Consider the following 21904-nt stretch of genomic DNA (forward strand, 5'->3'; position numbering starts at 1 on the left):
GAAAATGCACAGGATGGTGGGATTTCTCCCATCTCTGGGAGAAAGTGGTAATAAAAGTACCACCCCTCAGTGAAATCAGCCAAATTGATCCAATTTTGACTTGAAGTGGCCCAGGCTGTGGACAGATGCTCCTTCTCTTATCTCTGGGTTTCACTTTCCATTAATGACAGAAAAAGGGATGCACATAAGCACCCAACACATGCCTACCTTTCAACTGCTCAATCTGAGCCCACATAATGAACTAGGAAGCTCCTTTTTTGGGGGAGGACCCAGGATGTTTGGTGACTCAGAATATTACTACGACCCCTCTGAGCCTGAGCTAATGCCAAGGAGCAGCCAGGAGGGAAATGAAAAGGCGATAACGGCATCCACAATAATCTTCTCTAAATTAGCACTGACCCCTCAGGAAAGAGATCTTGAAGTCACTGCAGATAATGCTTTTATGTGTCATCTCGGTGGTCAGCACAAGCAAAATATGTGAATAAAATCCTAGAACTGACTAGGAAACAAATGGAAAACAGCTCCTTTAAAAGTGTGTGTGTACATAAATCCCTGATGAACCTAAATCTGGGGCACTGTGTGGACTTCCATTCATGCCATATTAAAAGCATGTGGTAGAGTTAGAAAAGGTAGAAAGAAGGATGATCAGAGAAGTGGAGTAGTTTTAATAGGAGGAATGGCTAAATAGTAATTCTCACTGCAGCTGAGAATCATTCTGTGCACCAGCAGCCATCTACAAATTATGAGGAGCACAAAAAGGCTGAGTAAGGAAAAGCTATTCATTATTTCTCATGCCATGACAACACAGGGACACTAATGAAGTGATCAGATAGCAGGTTTAATGCAAACAAAAAGAACTTCATTTACACACATCCTGGAACTTGTCATGGGAGTTAAAAATACAATGTTTTCCAAAAAGGGTTTAGAAAAATCAGGAGTGAAAAGTCTCAGGGATAGCAACTAAAGACCAAACTGTTGAGGTGTTGGCTGAGATACACCTAATTTTCTTCATAGCAGCATTCACGAGCTTATGGTTGGGATTTGTGATGCAAACAGTGTTGATAATATAGAGATTTTCAGATATTGCTGAGCAATTCTTACACAGCCTCTTCTGCTCCTCACCACACCAGCGAGTGGGCTGGGGGTCCTCAGGTGTTTGGGAGGGCTCACAACCAGGGCAGCTGACCCCAAAGGAGCCAAGGGAGGTTCCAGACCCTGTGACATCATGCTCAGCACATAAAGGGGAGAAAAACAGGGAAAGGGGGGCATTCAGAGTGATGGAGTTTGCCTTCCCAAGTCACTGCTGCTCTTCCAGAGACCAGATTTCCCGGGGATGGCTGGACACCTGCCTGCCCATGGAAAGCAGGGAATTAATTCCTTGTTTTCCTTTCCTTGCGTGCACGGTTTTTGCTTTATCTATTAAACTATCTTTTTTTCACAACCCTCTCCTTTTCTCACTTTTACCCTTCTGATGCCTTCTCCCACCAGGGCAGAGTGAGTGAGTGGCTGGGTGACCCCCAAGAAAGGGTTCAAGACAGCACCAGGTTTGATGGGATGTGCTGGATTGAATTTATGGCTGTTATTACTGCTCAGCTGTTAATTGGCAGCCCCTGTGTTTGCCAGAGTGTCTGTTTGAGCCCAGTGCTTGTCAGTGGCTGCTCTTTTCTCTCTTTTCTTGCACTGCTCTGCTCCTTATCTGCCTGTGCCGTGCCTGGGAATGCTCTGATAACAGCAGCAGGGATGTGCCTGCCCTGGCAGATGGCCAGGGAGTCACTGCTGCTCCTGTGCTGCTTCACTGGACACCCTGGAATTCCAGAGTGAATTCAAGCCAAAGAAAACATGACCTGTGGACAGGTCCATGAGAGAAAAGGACACTCTGAAACATCTGTGGCTGTGACTGTGCCACACCAGAGCAGGTTCTTCTTGAAGGGTCCAAGACAGGGTTTTTTTTTTCTGTGCCACATTTCTGAAAGGATTGTGGCCAAAAAAACCCTCAAGGCTGGAGAAGGAACATCCCAAAGCATCAGTGGTTGTGCCACTGGAGCACCTCAAAGCTTGTGGCCATGGAGAAGCCCATGATGGAGCAGAAACATCCCTGGATGGACCTCAGCCTGTGCTGGGACAGGTTTTTGTCCAAAGGGACTGAGGGTGTGGATAAATCTATACCATGGAGAGATTATAGCTCATGGATAAGGTTCCAGCTGGAGCAGGTGCACTCCTAAAGACTGCAGCCTGTGGATAAATCCAAGCAGGGTTCAGAGCAAAGGCAGGAGGTCATTTCAATACTAAGCCCTTTAATTTGACTTAAGAGGAACAGGGGTGGGGATTGTAATGGAAGTACCTTAAAATTGTTGTGATTGTGTTGTGGGCTGCATGTTTTTAGGAATTATTCTGGCAGGAACCACCCAAATCAGTGCACAAGCTTTATAAGCAGCAAGTACAGCAGTGAACTGGGTTTGGGGCCCAAAACCTCCACCCCACTCATCACCTTTCCTTTCTTGAGTGACCACCATCACAGCTGGAGCCCAAAGTCATACACTCAGTGAACTCAGTGGACATTTGTGGGTGTTTGTGGGCATTTTATGGGCATGTTATGAACATTTTACAGGATTGTTCCATAGATTAATGATATCTATGCATTATATGAAGTGATGGGAAGGGGGGTAAAGGGTAACAAAATGTGTTGGATAATGTTGGACCTGAGCAGGCTGTAAATGGAATAATGTGTGGAGAAGATGTTGCTTTAGGTTGTTAATTTCATTTTCTTCACAGTAGCTGATGTGGGATTATGGTTTGGATTTGTGCAGAGCCCTGCTCTCCTGGACACAGCTGAACTCTTGTCTGGCTCTGTTTGCATTTGTGAGGCTTTTGCTTTAACTTTTAAACTGTCTCTATCCCAACCCAGAAGTTTTCTCACTTTTGCTTTTCCAATTCTCTACCCCTTCCCACTGGAGAGGAGTAAATGAGCAGCTCTGTGGTGTTTCTTTGCTGGCTGGGGTTAAACAATGTCACTAATTGAGAATAATCTGGCAAAACCACTGAGAAAATATGAAATTCCCTTGATAACCTCTGTCTTACTTTCCCCCGAAGTCCCATTATCAGTAGATCTGTGGCTGGTCAAGGAAGATTCAGGTCTTGACCATGATGGTAAAATTTACAGGAAGGAAACAAATGCTCCTACACTCCCCCTATAGCATGGTTTCATTCCAGCATGGCCTTAGTGAGGAAGTTTAACTTCAGTAATTTCCTAATTCATTTCAAGGCTGGGAACAACTGATCAGACATCAGCTCTCAGAGAAAAAAATTAAAAGAAATAAACCCACATCTGGAGTCTGTAATGAATCACAACCTGCCCCTAAATCAACACCTTGGGCTGCCATGAGAAAGATGAGCACAGTTCTAGGCTGTGTAACCTGCAGAGATGCTCTGCTCCCCCCTGGGGACCCCTCACTTGGAGGAGATTATGTAAAGTGGGGCACTCCATTTCCAGAAAGATTTGTCCTACTTCAGGAGTGCCTAGTGGGAACCAAGAGAGGAGCCAACAGGGAAAAAACCACCTGTGGGGAAATATTGAAATAATTGTCTCCTTCAGAGTGCTGAGTGGAATATGGTAGTGCTGTTCAAATCTGTAAAGGGATTTTTTTTATCATGGGAGAAGCAATCCAGGGGAAAAGTTTAAGCTGCCTTCGGCTGTGTTGGGTTGTTTGAGCAGATGAGGGAAGTGGAGGGGCTCAGCCTGGAGAAAAGGAGGCTCAGGAGGGACCTTCTGGCTCTGCAGAATTCCCTGACAGGTGGAGGCATCAGGGTCTGCTTCCAGGGAACAGGAGGAAACAGCCACAAATGGTGCCAGGGGAGGCTCAGGCTGGAGATAAGGAAGAATTTCTTCATGGAAAATGTTGTTAAGCATTTGAAGGGGCTGCCCAGGGAGGCGGTGGAGTCCCCATCCCTGGAGGTGTCCAAGGGACAAACAGACATGGCACTCAGAGCTCTGGGCTGGGTGACAAGGTGGGGATGGGTCAAAAGTTGGGCTCAGTCTCAGAGATCTTTTCCAATCTAAATAATTTTATGATTCTGTGATATCAGGAGAGATTTTCCAATGGTCAGGACTGCAAAATACTGAGATTAATTGCCTGCAACATCTCCATCATGGGAAGCCTAGGGAAAAAAAGTCTAGTTTAAACAAAGATCCATCAACAGTGACCTAGAAACACTGTGTCTTGCTTTGGGACAGGAAAATAAACTATGCAACCTCTTGAGTTCTCTCCCAGACCAATGAATTTTTAATGCTGTCACAAACCTCTCCCGTAGGCTTGATAATTTGTGTGGAAACACTTTGGGTGTCTTGAATTAATTACAGAGCCCTTTACTAGATTGTGGATTGGGACTGGCAATGTCATTCCAGCCAGGTCCATGAAACTCAGCTATTTTGGCTTTCTATTCCTATGGAGACATTTTCATTTCTCTTCCCTGCAGTAAGGTTCAAGAAGGATTCAGTCTTTGCTGGGTTCTTAGGGTAGAAATTGGAGGAGCAACACAAATGATTCAATCCTTATTTCTTTAATCACAGCTGGCAGGAGCACAGGGTGTAGTTTCCCTCTCCTGGCTTCTGTCCTTCCAGAGCAGGGTGGGCAAAGATTTCATGGTCACCCATGAGGAGTTGTTTTGGGGGATTAGAGAGGAGAAGCTTCTGCCACAGAGGTGGTGGCAGAGGTTGCTCAGAGCAACACAGCATGGGAGGCAGCACAAATGGATGTGTGGATGAACTCATCCACTAAAGAGCAGGACTGAGCTTTTCCAAACTCTCCAGAGAGGGGATCCAACCCTGTCCTTCAAGCTTGCGTCCCCATCAAAGCTGAAAGACAAAATCTAATTTTATACCATGGAAAATGCTTGGCACAAAAGTTTGTGGCGCAGGGTTGGAGTGAGCTGCCCTCTGTCACACACTGATCACTGCAGCCACCACTGAGTGACACCTGAGGCAGATTTTGGCTCACACTGGTGCCCATTCAGCTCACAGCTGCTGGAGGATGGAGGAATGAGCAGGACCTTCACATCTCTGTCTTACCACAGGGATGAACATCTCCCAGATGTCTGCCCAGGCTGTATAAGATGTAAATGTCAGCCCTGTTCATCACTGAAATCAGCAAGGAATGGCTCGGAGATGGCTGTGATCATCCAGATCTGTGTGCTTTATGTAGCTGATATTGCTGGGGCAATGCCTTGTACACAAAAATTAAGTGAAAAGAGTGTAATCTTGTTTATTTATCAGATTATTTCTCAGTGCAGCTGGCAAATATTTGCTACAGCTGTAAGGAGCAGTCAGTGAAAATTTCTACAGTGTCTGGAAATTCTCCCTTTCTCAAGCAAAACATCTGGTTGGACAAAGTATTTTTTTCCCCTGCTGCTCACAGAGTTTTTGGTGTGGTTGTCTGGGATGTTCTCTGTGCATTTTTTGCCAGATGAACAGATTGTTTACTCTACTCACTGCCTTCAGCTTGTGTTGTCAGGCAGGGCTGCTGCAGGCCCCTCTCCATGAGTCTGCTGGTTCCTCTGTCTTGCATTGGCTTTCTGGCATGACTGGAAGGCAACAGGAAATATATGGGAAAATAATTCCCTGAGAAGACCTCAGGGAGGAGGCTCAGGATTATTCACTTGGTTCTGAGCATCCCCAAAAGACTGGAGCATCTCTCTGATGAGTGCAGACTGAGAGAGTGGGGCCTGTTCAGCCCTGAGAAAAGGCAACTGAGAGAGGAACTTATCAATGCCTAAAATATCTACAGGGAAGGGTCAGAGAATAGAGCAGGGTCTGCTCTGTGGGGCCCAGAAATGGGGAAAGAGGAATGGGCAGGAACTGATGCCCAGGGGCTTCCACCTGGTCATGAGGCAGAACTTCTTCCCAAGCACTGAACAGACCCCTGAGGGTGTGGAGACTTTCCAGAACTGTCTGGAGACACAGTCCTGTGCCCTGTGCCTTGGGATGTCCCAGCTTGAGCAGAGGTTGAACCAGACAACCCCACTGTGGTCCCTTCCAGCCTGACCCATTCTGTGATTCCGCAACTTCTGTGGAAACCCATTTATGAGCTGCTTGGCTTTGTACTGGAATTAATGCCTGCAGCAGTTCCTCTCTGTCCTTCTCTATCCCTTTCCTCCAGGCTGTGTGAAAGCACTCCAAACATCCAATGAGGACCACCCAGATGCTCTGTGTGGAATGTTTCATGCTGTGACATCGGATGCAATCCAAGGCCTCTTGGTGCTGCAGCACCAGACACGGAAACTTGTGTTTCTACTGCACAGGAATGGGGAAGGAGATCATTTCAGCACAGCTGTTGTTGGCTCTTGGTCCCTGACAGCCTGGGACGGGTTCTCATCCAAAATATACCCCATACTGTATTTTAATTAAACTGAACAAACAAACCAATCATGAAGCCATCCAGCAGAGCTAACTTTGCTTTGTGGCTGAGCTGGACTCTGCACCACTATGAGGAGAGAAACTGGATTTTTGGCACAGCTCCTGCTGTCTAAATACTCCCAGCCAAGAACTAGGATAGACTTTCTTACAATAAAAAGTTGCTGGGAAAAGAAAAAAAAAACCAACCCAGAACAACAAAACAATCCACAAAGAAAATGGCTTCAGGACTGTTCTCCTCTCGCCCGTATTTATTCAAGCTGTCTTCCTCTCTCCGCAAATTTGGCAAACAGAGCCTGGCATCCCAGCTCAGGGGACACCTGTTAAATAAATAGGCTCAGTCTCTAACTGCTGCATTCATGGCAGAGTTTCCTGGTTCCCTTAGGCAGCTAATTTTTGTTGATTATCATACAGTACAGAGGGATGGTTTGTGCCTCTGCGTCCCATCCCGGCTCTGCCGCTTGCGACGGGCATGGCCGCGTGACTCAGGCCCGCTGCCTGTGTGGAATAAAGAATGGTTTGATTCTAAGATTCCATGACTTTTTAATGCAGACAGAAGCAGCCAGGTGGGGTTCTTGTGGAGGTGAACTGAGGCCCGGTTGATTTTTTCAGTTTTCCCTCGCCAACGCCTTTTTGAAGAAACATGAGAGCTGGAGCGAGGCTTCACTGAGAGCAGAAGTTGCTGTTGCCTGAGGTGGAGAGACAAATAAGCTCCCTAAGAGGCAACAAATGGGCTGGAGGTCCTCAGAGAAGGGCTGAGCAACAGAAGGCATTGAGGGTGATAATTTTAGTGCTGAGGGCTTCAGGACACTCAGAGGAATTTGAAGTTGTGGACTTCCCCTCCCTAGCAGTGCTCAGGGCCAGGTTGGATGGGGCTTTGAGCAAACTGGTCTAGTGGAAGGTGTCCCTGTCCATGTCAGGGGGATGGAAAGAGATTTTATTTAAGGTCCCTTCCAACCAAGCCATTTATTTATTCTGTGATTCTGTGAATTGAACTGTCCCAGGAAATGCCTGCACACAGAAGGAGACTTTCATACAACACACAGGCAACACAGAGAATAGGAGTATGGAGGCACACCAGCATGATGCTTTACATAATCTTGGATCTATATCTCCTGAGATGGGCCTCAAAACTTACATACAGTGCTGGTCCAGAATGTTTTCAGAAATTTTTCCCCCACCAACTACAAATACAGGCAGAAAGAGTTCATGCTCTCCACCACACAGTCTGGTTGTGTGGAAGAGCCACCTCCAGCAACCCAGAAAGCTCTCTGAACAGAAGTGTTAGGGTTCATGAGCTTATTAGTGGTGTTTTTAATTCATAAAAATCATAAGAATATAGAACAGTTTGGGTTGGAAGGGATCTTCAACATCACCTTGTAACAACCCCTGTACCAAGGTTAGGGACACCTTACACTAGACCAGGTTGCTCCAATCCTAATCCAACCTGGCCTTGAACACTTTGTGGGATTGGGGGTCCAGAGCATCACTGGATACTGTTCCAGTCTCTCACCACCATCACAGTGAAAAATTTCCTCCTAATATCTGACCTAAATCTACCCTCTTTAAGCTTCAAGCCTTAAATTGTAAGGTATTGAGGGTTTGGGAGCACAATGACTTGATGGTCTCAGAGTTCTTTTCAGCCTTAATGATTTTAAGCTTCTATTCTCTATTCTCTTTCTTGCTAAGTTTGGGAAGCAGATGGCACTGCTCAGTTTGACTTCTTTCTTCTCCATGTCTTGTAGTTCTCAAATTTCAAATCCAGCCACTTCCCTGTCCAAAGGGGGTATCCCAGTATTACCATCCTTGTTGTAGGCGAGGCATAAGTTGCACGTGGAGGTGACACCCTTTGTTAAACAAAGAAATACATTGAAAATGGAAGGAAGTTGTGTTCACACACACACACTTTTTGTCAGCCAGATCTGCTCTGCCCTCCTGAGAAGGCTGGGATCTAGAAAGGGGTGGATTCACTATAAACATTTTTGGAATAAGGGTGGGATTTCTGCCAAGGATTTAACTGAGAGGAGCAGCCCATCTATTTCTGTGGACTCTTGTATGAAGTTGGAGTCTTGAGGGATTCTCCATACTGGCTAGAGAGATTCACAGTTTATTTCTGATCACAGAATAAACTGAGTCTATCTATAGATTTGGCTCAAAACTGGAACTCCCTGGGAATTCCACTGAAAAATCCCCTCTGTTTTCTTTTTAGAGATAATTATTCTGAGATAGAATGAAACTCTAATCTCCTGTGGAATGGGAACTCTCACACTCAGTTTAGAGGAAGTTGTGAAGGGCTTCCCTCTAAATCTTTTTCAAGCATGTCTGAAGCTCTCTGAGGAGCCTGAAACCCAAACTGCCAGCTCCGGAAAAGATGGGAACCCAAACAATCCTGAAAATCCTGAATAAAAGCCAAATACGATGTTGCAGAAAACCGAGGGGAAATTGCTTATTTTTTCCCAGAGTAAAATAGTTGATATTCTATAAACCTAACTTTCTCAGATAAAAAAAATTCTTGTGAAAATATCATTTGCATATATATATATATATATGTATATTTTTTTTCTTTTTTTCTAAACCAGTGCATTAAGTGGAAATGATGCTGCTATTTCATGTATAGAATCATAAATTGGTTTGGATTGCAAGGAACTTTCAAGATCATCCAGTTCAAACCCTCTTCCATGGACAGGGACGCCTTCCACTAGATCAGGTTGTTCCAAGCCCCATCCAATCTGACCTTGGACACTTCCATGGATGGGGAGTCCACAATCCCTCTGGGTAAAGAGATATATGAAGATTATTCAATCCCACTCAAGAGGACATCCAGCTTTCCAAAAGAAATTATTAAAAATTCTTAGCCCTGACATTCATGATTGCATCAAACAGGCAGAGAAAGCAGAAGAAAAGTCACTTATAATGCCCATGTATGTGTTGAATGAGACACTCATCTGATGCCTTCCGTGGTTCTAACAAACCATCCCTAAAACAGATGCACAGCCTGGCAATAGGTGTTGTATAACCCATTCAGATGCCTAAAAACAGCAATTTCTTCATCTCATCCAGAAGAGGAGTGCAGGTTTGTTTGCAACTCCCAAACATGGATGATCCAATCCCTCTTTTCTTCCATTCTCTCTGATCCCTCCAGTTTTTGAGGTCATGCCTGTGAAGACCTTCAGCCTGAGCCCATTCCTGTTTCTCAGCCTGTTCTGGAGCAGGGAGCAGCAGGAGCAGACATGGTGCTTTAGAGCTGGGTGCATTAATAATTGTCTCCACTCAGGGTTTCCCTGCCCAGGCATCCAAGTCTGCATTTCCCATTTTAGCAGGGCTCTGCTTGCCTGGCTGAACGTGTTTTGCAAGGCACAATCCCCTTCCCCGTCTATTGTTGTCATTGTTTGTTAAAACCTGACCTTGCAATGAGACAAATCTAAGCACGTTGTACTGGGATAAACCCAGCTTGTCTGGTTATTCCCCAGCTTCAGCCCCAGCTGCGAGGCGCAGGAGCAATCCCCTATTTTTCTTGTGTTCATGACTGATCAAAAAAGATCAATTCTCAGCTCTAGCTGCAAGAGAGAGTCTTAAAATGCCATTACTCCCTGAGTCTTTGCTTTGCTTGAGGTCTATCAGTGGATCAGTTATGGTGTATCTGAGTAGCAGCTGAAATCCCTGTTTTAAAAATATTTGCTGTGCAGCCTCAATAGAAACTCAGGTACCAGGAATTCTTTTCTCCATTCTCTCAAAGTTGCCCAACTCTCATTCACTGTGATTTTGCCTCTTTAATCATTCATTTTCATAGGATCATTGAATGGTTTGGGTTGAAGGGAGCTTAAAAATCATCTAGTTCCAGCCCCCCTGCCATGGCAGGGACACCCTCCACTAGATTTTAATGGGAGCTGATTTTTTAATTCACAACAATTTTAATGTTCATGTCAACAAATTACACACACTTTTGATTCAACACCTAAAACCAATATATCCTAATCTGCTTATTTTATTGGTGTAATTTGTCTTAATTCTAGCAGGGGCAATATTGCTTACGAGGATTTTGAAATACAATAAACTAATTTTATTTACTGTACACCTGGTAAGTCTGAAATATAACCACACTCTTTTTTTTTCATCTTATTACAAGAATGACACATCTGGATAACTAGAACTTATTAAGTCATCTCTTCATTTTAATATCTGCCACTCATGCTGTATATGCAGGCTAATTTAAATAGCAGTAATTACCTAGGAAACATCTTTGTGTTGGAATAATTTGCAACGTGCAGCACTGTTTGGCTGCCTCTCCTGAATGAAGAATTGTGGAGATTTTGGGGTATTAAGTAACTACATAGGAGCAGAAACTTCAGATGATTGCTAGACATGCCCATTATTCAGTAGGGTTGTGTCTTGCTTTGCTTCATCTCAAGTTTTACACACTGAAAATTGACATAATTTGTTTGCTGGAGTGAGATCAGAAGTTGAACAGTGCTCATGAACACTAGACATTACGTTCTCATGACAGAAGGTAAAGAAAGAGGTAAGAAGTGAAACATAACCAAGGAATATTGACCTTGCACTGGTTCACATCTGGATTTGGGGTCTATTCCCAGTTGTGCTCAGACACATCACCAGACTGCATAGCTGAGGAACATTTTGGAAGCCACTCATTTAAAAATATGCTTATTTAAAGCTCTGTCTCAACTTCTTCTGGACCTATTCAGGTGAGAAAAGTTACTCCAGTGTTCACCAGCTCAGGCTTCGGTGTCACTCCAGGTTTTCTTCCATCACAGTTTAGTAGGAATGTCCTCCAAAGCCTGTTTGGAAATGTTTTTGGAATCTGTCCATCCAGCCTTTCTTCCACATCACTGAAGGGGTGGATGAAGCACTCCAAGGAGCTGCTTTACTTCTTTTTGATCCCTTTTGAAGCTGGATAGTGAAAGACCCTCCACACATGTAAGGTGTTGTTAGCACTGGGGTCTTTCCACTGCAGTGTTTGCATCACTCCATGTCACCCAGCTGCTGCTGCTGCTTTCACACGGATGACTCAAGAAGCTGTAAAATAACTGGATATCTACCCTGAGATTCTCTCCTTTCTGCACTTTCACAGTACAGACTAATTTTAGCTTCTGCTTCCAAGCCAAATCATGCAGATTTTAGATGCATTGGCTGCTCTGGATCATTTAAATGTGCCCCAAAATAGAGGGGGCAGAGGAAACACTTCCAAATAGATAGGGGAGGTATCAGGTGTACTGGGAGTGGGTGTTCTGCTCTGAGCATGGAAAAGGTGATGCCTAACGGATGGAAAGATTGATTTTGGGACTGGGGGAGTGGGACACTGAGGAGTGGGATATTAAATCTAAGCTGTTCTTGTTACTGGTCTAATTGCCATGAGCACAGTTCTTGAGCCTTGAAAAGGGGCAATTGAGAGGAGACTTCATCCCTGTCTGTCCCTGTCTGCAGGGAGGGGTCAGAGAGGGACCAGGCTCTGCTCAGTGGGGCCCAGCAATGGGGCAAGAAGAACTGGGGCAGGAACTGATCCAAGGAAATTCTACAAGGACATTGTGATGGTGTTCACAGGGGTTTTCAGAGAAGAGATGGAGATCTGACTCCATGTTTCAGAAGGCTTGATTTATTATTTTATGATATATATTACATTAAAATTATACTAAAAGAATAGAAGAAAAGGTTCTCCTCAGAAGGCTAGCTAAGCTAAGAATAAAAAAAGAAAGAATGGTAACAAAGGCAGCTGTCTTGGACTCTCTGTCCCAGCCAGCTCACTGTGATTGGCCATTAATTACAAACATCCAAGATGGGCCAATCACAGATCCACCTGTTGCATTCCACAGCAGCAGATAACCATTGTTTACATTTTCTTCCTGAGGCCTCTCAGCTTCTCAGGAGGAAAAAATCCTAAGGAAAGGATTTTTAATGAAAAGATGTCTGCAACATGACATGAGGAAGAATTTCTTCCCTGTGCCTCCAAGGTCAGCTGAAGGTTGTGAAGGTGGTTGGGGTCCATGGAGTCCGACCAGAGATCACAGAGTCACAGAATGGTTTGTACTGGAAAGAACCTTAAAAACCATCTCATTGCAGCCCCCTGCCATGGGCAGGGACAGGTTCCACTAGCCTGGATTACTCTGCATCTCATCCAACCTGGCCTTGAACACTTCCAGGGATGGGGCAGCCACAGCTTCTCTGGGCAACCTGTGCCAGGGCCTCACCACCCTCACAGGGAAGAATTTTCATGCTCCCTCTTCAAAGTGTTTAGATTTCATTGAGGAAACTCCACAATTGCCCATTTCTGGACTTGTTTACATTTTTCTATTAACAAAAACTGCCAACAACATTGAGGGGCTCAAGTCTGACATCTGAAATCTTTCAGATTTTACAATTATCTGGCCTGGGGCAACAGAGACAGACAAGACAAACTTCCTTGAGCCACCACTTCCTCTGATCATCCCAAGGAGCAGCTCATGTCAGGAGCGTTTCCATGGTTTCAGTGCCTGGAACAGACTGTGTATGGTTCCATCCCATGCATTACTCATGACAGACACTGATGTTGGGGTGATTCAGGTGGGCTTTGGGAACTGGGAGTGATTATCTGGGAATGAATTTTTGTCCTGTTCCAATGTGCATTTCGAAGCAGAGGGTCACTGGGAGGAGATAAAGCATGAAGGAAACAAAAACGTCATTCATGAGAGCAGGATGGAAATGGTGGGAAAGTTCTGAAGAATTCTGCAATTTCAGTCTTCCCCCCACTGCTGTGGGAAGAGCAGGTGGCAGGTTGGGGTTAAACACTTGAAGCTTGAAGGTTTTCCATACTCAGGTAGGAAACTCTGGCTGAAACAAATGGCCAAGGTACAATGAGGTACCCAGGACGTGCTCCTCATCCTTCATTTGTGTAATGGAATAAATGAAGAACATGGAATTGCAGGACATACAAAGATTTCTAAGATCTGCTGGAAATTGAAAGATTATTTTCCCAATAAAGTGCTCAAAAATATCCCCTGAACATGCTTTACTTTCCCCGAGTAAGTAATTCTACAGATCTCCTTCTAGCCTTCTGGATACTGTGGTGTTTTGTTTGGTTTGTGTTTTTTGGGGAGTTTTAGTGTGTGTGTCAGGGGGAATTGCTGTATTTTTCCATGAAACATTAAGAACATTTCAGTGACAAGTTTTTATAGGACCTTGTCTGTGTGTTCCAGGCCATGGACTTCTTCCTTCTTTAGAAATCAGCTCAGAAAAAGAACTTTGAAAAAATATTTTTAAGAGAAAATTTTTCTAGCTACAGTTCCATTTTTTCCCAGAAATAACCCAAACAACAATGAGAAAAATGCTTACCTCAAATCCTACCACCTGTTTAAGATTTTTTCAACCAAAGGGCCATCACTTTTTGAACTGTTCAATTTTTAGTTGTTGTAGTAGCATCAAGTGGCTTCTTGTTGTCATGGAGAATGAATTCACTTGCCTAGACTTTGATACTCTGACATAAAAAGACCCCCAAAACATTTTTTCCAGGATATCAAGGGCCCATTGGCAACTTGAATTGCAGCTGGCTCCAAGGCAGGGAGAAAATTCTGTTGTGCTTCCCTCTTGGACAGGTCCAGTTTTGTATAAACATAAACCAAAGGAGGGTAATAGATGCCCAAGTAAAAAAATCCAACTTTTGTAATGGCCTGGGGTTTAAATAAAAGCTGCCCAAACCAAAATAGTCAGAATTTGCAGCCATTTTCTAAGTTAACCGGTTACTGTAATGGTTTGTTTGCACCTCTGAGGCTCACTTCAAGCTCAGATGAAAATATCTGGAAACATGGAATGGTTTGGGTTAAAAGGGACCTTAAGCATCATCTCATTCCAACATCCTGCCATGGACAGGGGCACCTTCCACTAGACCAGAGTGTTTCAAGCCCCATCCAACCTGGCCTTGGACTCTGCCAGGGATGGGGCAGCCACAGCTTCTCTGGGCAACCTGTGCCAGGGCCTCACCATCCTCACAGGGAAGGATTTCTGCCTCATATCTAATTTTAAATAATATGATAATTAAATATTATTATATAAAAATATAATACTGTTACATAAAATATATGTTAAAACATATATTACATAAAATACATTAAATATATACAATATATATATAAATATACAAATCAAATATACAAAATAAAATAACATAAATTAATTATAGAACAATAAAATTATCCTAACATCTAATCTAAAATACCCTCATAAGAGATGTCTAATATGCATTTTGAGGATTCTCCCTCCCATCTGTTCGCATTAAAACTGGATATGACCTTGCTGGTTTTGTTGGGAATGGAAGGTGCTGGCTTGAGAAACAGCTGCAGGTTGTACCAAATATTGAGATCAAACTACTTGGTCCTCAGCAATCCAGTATTTCTTTTATGTGGTCTGAAAACACTCCTGTCTTTCACCTTCTACGTAGAAGGGGTAGAAACTTTTTTCTGATTGAGGCTGGAGCTTTGTGGCCTGGTTTTTGGTCCCACACACAAAGCACTGGTGGCTTCATGTGTTTCCTCCCAGGCTGGATGTGACCGAACACTTCAGTAAAGTATAAGTAAGAGGGAAAGAGAGTTTGTTTCTTTCTGCATCTCCTGATCTGAGTGGCACCATGTGATCTTAAATAACCATCTGTTGATTATTTTTCTCCTGAAGATTGATGGATGTGATTCATGGCCCTTTCAAAACAGAGATGCTCCCTGAAAAAAAAAAATGTGAGAGCTCTTGTGAGAAAAAAAGAATTACAAAATCATAGAATGGAAAGGAATCCTGAAGATCATCCTCTTTCAACTCTCTGGGCTGTCCTCCAAAGCAAAGAAGGGAAAAAATAGCAGATAGACCCAGACCTTCTGTATATTTGGGCAGTCTCACCAAAACCACTGGAGTCTTACTGGGGTTTTCCGGGGGATTTTCTTATCTTTCCTTGAACTATTCATCTGAAAAAGAGTTGCTCACAGTTACTGAAGCTGAAGTTGGCAGTGCATTTCAGGACTTCTTCAAGATCCTTCCAGATCCTTCAGACAGGTAGATTTAGATTAGATAGCAGGAAGAAATTCTTTATTGTGAGGGTGGTGAGGCTCTGGCACAGGTTGCCCAGAGAAGCTGTGGCTGCTCCATCCCTGGAAGTGTCCAAGGCCAGGTTGGATGGGGCTTGGAGCAGCCTGGGACAGTGGAAGGTGTCCCTGCCCATGGCAAGGGTTTGGAACTGGATGATTTTTAATATCTCTTCCAACACAAACTGTTCTGTGATTATAAAGGAAAAAGAAGTCAGATTTCCCAAAGCAATCCCAGAAGATTCCTCTGCCTGCGATCTCAGTAAGGTGTGAAAAAAATCCCCTCTTGCTGGAACCTGGTCAGAACCCATCATTTCAGTCACATTGAGTGCTCTGAGCTGGACCTCCCAAGCAGCAGCTTCCCCTCTGAGACCTCTCAGAGACTTCCCCTGGAATTTTATGCAAGAGATTTCAACGACCCTTTGACAGGACTTATTGTATTTCTAGAATAGATATAGTACTTTCTGAAATCATTGAAATATTACAAAGGTGAAATTGCAAAAGAAAATTGAAAAAGGAAATTGAATGGTAAAACCAACAGGTAAAGCTGAAATATTTTGTTAAAAAAAACCTCCAAAAACAATCAACAAACAAACAAACAAACAGAAAAAAACAGGAAAAACCCTCACGAGTTAATTTCTGCTGAAAGTAACTTTTTTGCAGCTCAAGCACATGCCTCTGTTTACTCCCAGAATGGGTGGAGGATAAGCAACAGCCGGATAATCTGGAAATTAAAGAAAGAAAAGTCAACAAGTTGAAATGATGCATTGTAGTCATTAGTAACAGCACTGCAATAACCCAGCTTTCAGCACAATTCCAAATGCCCATCTCCTTGTGCACTTTCCTATGATAAGAAAAATTTCCCTACCTGTTCTCCCAAATCCCCTTAAACAGTATTTTAATAGCACTTTAAACAGTGCTGGGGCAATGTTGTTCTGCTTCCCCTGGGGTGAATCTTGGGTTATTACTAAAGTGGGAACAGTATGAGGTTTTTATAGAAGCAAATCTCACTGGCTCTTTTTTTCCCCATGGAAGAAGCTCTGACCATTATTTGTGCCTCTGTTTGCTAAAGCTTTTCCCTGCTGGTCTGGAGTGGTGGAGCTGGTCTGGAATCCCTGCACCAAAGATGAGAGGGCTCCTGTTAAAACAGAACCACAGAATGGGTGGGGCTGGAAGGGACCACAGTGGGGTCATCTGGTCCAACGTCCCTGCTCAAACAGGGTCACCCCAGAGCAAATGGAACAGGATTAAATCCAGGATATCCCCAGCGAGGCAGACTCCACAATTTCTCTGGGCAGCCTGAGGGAAGTCTTGGTTGTACCTCATTTTTGGCATCCATAGCTATCCCACCTTCCAGTTTTTCAGATGGATCTGCCTCCAAGTGAAGACTTTATTTGAACCTCTGGCTATGTCATCCAGAAAATTTCATGCACAGTCCTTCTTTCAAGGATTCCTGGAGTCCAAACTTGAAAAGTCTTAATATAACCTGTCTCAAGCGGCTGAATTTGTAAGGAATAAATTTACACATAACTTTAGCTGGCTACATGGGAGGATTTTCTACTTGTCTTGGTTAAAGAGTTGGGAGCATTCAGGTTTTTTTCTGTAACACTCTCTGATATGAAAGCATCTCTGAGATACTTTAGCAGAAACACTCTGGGATCTGGTGCATCACATTGAAAGGAGCTGCAAACTTATGATGCCAAATTATTGCTGTCAGCTGGGCAGGCTGTAAACTGCTTGATCAGACTGCAAGGCTCAAACACCCACCTTTAAAAAAAGCTGCACTAGCAAAGAAAATAAAAAGGAATGGTTGGACTAGAAATAATCATATCCCAGCTCTCTCCCCAAGGGAGAAGTGAGGGGGCAGTGAATTCTCTTCAGAAAATCTCACATATAGGTAAAGAGCCTCAAGTGGCTCCAGGGAAGGTTTTATTTGAATAATGGGGGAAATTTCTTCACTGAAAGGATGGTCAAGCATTGGAACAGGCTGCCCTGAGAAGTGGAGGAATCCCCAGCCCTGGAAGTGTTCAGGATATGTGTAGATGTGGGGCTTAGGGACATGGCTTAGTGATGGACCATGGTTCAGTGATTGATTAATGATCTTTGAGGCCTTTTCCAACCTTAATAATTCTGTGATTCTACAAAACTGCTTCACCCCGCTGGAGAAGTCCCTGCCTTGCCTTGCTGCTGCCCTTGTGTTTCATTCCAGCTTCCCTTGTGGATCAGCCCAGACTTGGAGCTTCCTGACACCACCCATGAAGAATTTTTGATTGCTGGGTAATAAAAGATTGGGTGGAATTCAGTGGCATTAAATCCAAGCATTGCACACAAGGAAAACAACAGTTCCAACTCCGTGCACGGTGATGGGCTCTGAGCTGATTATTGCTGCCCAGGAATGGCATTTGGGTCTTGTAATGAACAGTTGAATGAAATTATGAGCTCATTGTTCTGTAGCAATCAAAAGAGGAAATTGAATGTTAAGGATTATTAAGGAGGGAATAGAAAACCAAACAGAAATCATCATAATGCCACTGAAGAAATGCATTTTGGACCTGCAGCTTGAATATTGTGTCTGGTGCTTGTCGTCCCCTCTCAACAGGCTTTAGTGGCCCTGGAAAAGGCTCTGAGAAGATGCCAGAAGGATGATAAGGAACAGCTGCAGCAGCACAGGAAAGGATTAAGTAGATGTGCACACTTCAGTCGTGGAAAAGACATTTTAGGGAGGGATTTTTTCAGGCTAAAGTCACGATGGGCATGGAGCTGGGATGGGGAAATGGAGCAGGTTCTCCACAGGCAGTGTGGTTGAGCTGTAGCATTCCTTGCCATGGGATGGGGAAGGGAAAAAATAGTGGAAAAAATCTGTTTAAGTTTATTAACACACTGTTTAGTATCAGAGTCTGTCTGCCTTTCTTTTGCACTCTGTAACCACTCTCAGTGAAAACACGGGCTGAAATTGTTTTTTGGTCAGACACAGTATTTTTATTTTAGTGTACTCATATTTGAGGTTTTCCTGCTGAATTTTTACAGATTTACATAGCCACAGCTGACTTTATTAGGTAGGAAAGGAGAGAAAAGTCTCATTGAAATCACAAAAATTATTTATTTGGCAAGAAGCAGGAAACAGAAATCCCACAGAAAAGTCCCAACACGAGGACAGAAGTGCATAGATGGCATCTAAAACTGCAGATATTGCTGTGAGAGGACATCATCCAATCTATGGGTGATAAATAGGGGAGAGAAGAGTCAATGAGAATGTCAGAGCAAGCTTCTCCCATGAAAAGCTCCAAGGAATTGGTAATGCCTGTAATATGAACTGGTGCCAGGCCTCTGCAGCACAGCCAGCTGCAGGCAGAATAACCTATTTAAATAAAAAATCCTCTCTTTTCCCACTTTGCACTCTGTTAATAATAACAATAATCATTCAGGTTGACTTGGACAGGCTTAGAACCAGTGAAGCAAAGATTTAATAGGGTTCAAACAAGTCTAGATTTTTTTTCTCAAAAGTGCTTTTTCTGCAGTGTGCTCAAGGCTGTTCTGCAGGTTCACACTTTTAATAACATCTTACATGTATGGAAAGGTGGGGGAAGAGGAATTTCCTGGATCACTGTGTCAGCCTCTCACCTGAACCACCACACCTGAAAAACCAGGCAAAGGATCTTTCTTTCACTTGCTCCCTCTTTTAGATTTTCTCTTCTGTTTCCATTTGGATGCATCTCCCTGAAACGTGAGTTGGCAGAGCTCAAGGACTGGGTGTTTTCTTGAGTCTTTGTGAAAGGGCATCAGCACCTCTTCCCCTCACCTGAAATAAAGGTCAGTGAGTCACAGTTTGTCCAGGGAGGCTGCCAGGGACACAGATATGCACCAGGTTAGTGGATCTCTGTTTTCATGTGCATGCACACGGATAACCTGAAAGGAAGACAGTTCTGAGTGGTTTCTTGCTAAATTATCCCCTCTTTGATTAGATGATGCTTTCCAGCTTGATTTGCAGTTGCAGATCTGGAGTTTGCAAACAATAAGCATCAAGTGTCAGGCAGCAAATTAATCTTCTGCTGGAATATATTGCTAAGTGGAAAATGCATATTTTTCCCTTTATTTTACACTGGTTTATGTCTCTTGCAATTTGCAGATGGCAGCTCTCGTAGCTTTCCTTGCTCATGGGTCTAAAACCAAAGAGTTAAAATTATAATCTCCTTTAATTTCATAAGTGAATCAACTAGCAGATAAAGTAAAATTAAAAAAAAAGGAAGGAAAACAAGATATGCTTCTGGCAACAGAGTTGTGCTGTGTTGGATTTGAGTTAGATGGGAAAGTCTGCTGGCTTCTTTTGAGCAATGACTTTGCAAACCCCCTCTTGGGGGAAATAATTTCTTTTTTTTTTTTTTTTGTGCTTTTATGGAGCTTTTCATCCATCAGTTTATGAAGGAATAAGTACAAAGTATTGTTAATGAGGATGGCTGGGACTCATTTGTAGACTAGACATTTACCAGAAAAATTAGAGAGCAAGTTCTGTGCTGGGAAGAATTTACAGCGTCGGAAAGCAGCAAAGATGAGGGATGGGAGGTGACAGAATCCAGCAGTAGGAAACAAACAGTGGTGGCATAAATCCTCCATCCACACAGCAATGATCACATTCACTCTGTTCCTTTATTGACATGCCCTCAAGGACTACAGAGCTTTCCAGTGGGGGCTTCAGAATGAAGGAGCAGGGAGTGTGAGGTCTGGGGAGGAGATCTGCAGTGAAACAGAGGGGACAAAACCATTTCAACATTGCAGCCACCACCAGCTGCAGCCCAGGGTGGTGTCCCCACAGCAGGTGCACCAACTGCCCTTCCAGAAGAAAAACTCCTTTATTTTGGTCCATTTGCCTGAGTTATATCAGGTTTGTTGAGCTCAGTTTATGCTCACTGGGTCCACAGATGAGGATTGTACAGATCAAGCTCTCTGCCAGCAGGAGGAGGAGATGGATTTTTTGGGTTTTTTTTCCCATGTCAATGTCCACCAATGTAACCAGGCCTTTGCCAGAGCTGAGGGAAGCAAAATGAATGTGTAAGGGCAGATAAGTTCTGTGTGGGTGTGGAAAGAAGCTGGGTGAAGTGAGCTGGACTTGCTTAGGGCAGGATTTGGGTGAGTAAAGTGTCTATTCTGGAAGTGCCAATGTCTGAGGCCATCAGTGCTCCCTTTAAGGTCAAGGAAGAGTGAGTCAGCAGAGCCAGGGGATTTTAGGGCATTGATCATCTCATCTCCATCTTTATTTGATCAAACAAAACCTGTCCCATGTGTCAGGTGGGATGAATCCCACCTCAGGCCAAGCCTTTGCAGCAGATTGTACCAAAAATACCTGCTCAGGTACAGACACTGCAGCAGTTTTCTCTGGGAAAACTAAATTGATTTTAGGGGATAAAACCCTCACTGAGCTCCCTGCTACCATAGACACGCTCCTGGCTGTGGCCACATGAGATAATTTAATGATATTTTGGAAAAGTCTTCCTGAGCTGCCACAGAAGCTGTGTTGGCATGTGTGGCTTGTGGCTAGGAAAAGATTAAATTTTGATTGCACAGGTGGTTTTAACCAAAATTTTCAAGTTGGACAGGAAAGCCTATAACGTGGTTATGTATGGAAAACCTTTAAATTAGAGCTCTCCCTCTATTTTTTTCTAGACTCCTGATTGTGTGCACAAATAATTAAATGAAAATATTCCCTTGCATGACAGGAGGACAATGGTAGGGACTGGCTGGGTGACCACAGCAAGGTCATAGGAATATTTTCTCCATTGGGACAATTCTAAATCTCCAAGCTCCGTAGCCAGCAGGGCTGGAAGGCTTTGGGGCCATTCCCAGAAGGCTTGTAGGATGCTGGGGAATGTATTAGGAAGTCCGACAGAACCTCCTAATGGAGCTTTCTTGTTTGTGCCTGTCCCTTTTGTTATTTTTTCCCTATAATCAACTGTATTTAGAATGTGAACTGTGTTAATCTCACATCTTGCAATCAGTTGGCACAATCAACACCTGGGATGACCAGTTCCAGTGGTTCTACACCCAAAATTGCATCCTCAACCTTATCACCCACTGCAGAGCCAATTTCAGTAACATCTGCCAACCCAAGAGGCCCAGAAAAGCCCTGAGCCAGCAGCCACTTGCAAACCTCAGCACTGGTTACTTAAAATAGAAGGAAGTCTAATCACTGTGATTGTGGGTCTGATGGTTCCCACCACCTCCTCTGGAGCTTCCCAGATTTGCTTCTCTGATGTCAAGGTGTGTGATTGGACTGATCTAAATATAGATGAATAGTTCATTCCCCATTATCTACCAGACAGTTATTGAATTATTTCCTTATATTTTTTGGTGCCTCCAGGTCTGAAACTCCTTGAGTTTACATGAGTTCTTCCACCTCTGCATAACCAAGTGTCACAAACTCCAAACTCAATGCGGATTAACTTTCCCAAGG

The sequence above is a fragment of the Agelaius tricolor genome, unplaced genomic scaffold (assembly GCF_023055355.1).
Source record: "Agelaius tricolor isolate 1412-34295 unplaced genomic scaffold, bAgeTri1.0.p SCAF_2, whole genome shotgun sequence".
NCBI classification, from domain to species: domain Eukaryota; kingdom Metazoa; phylum Chordata; class Aves; order Passeriformes; family Icteridae; genus Agelaius; species Agelaius tricolor.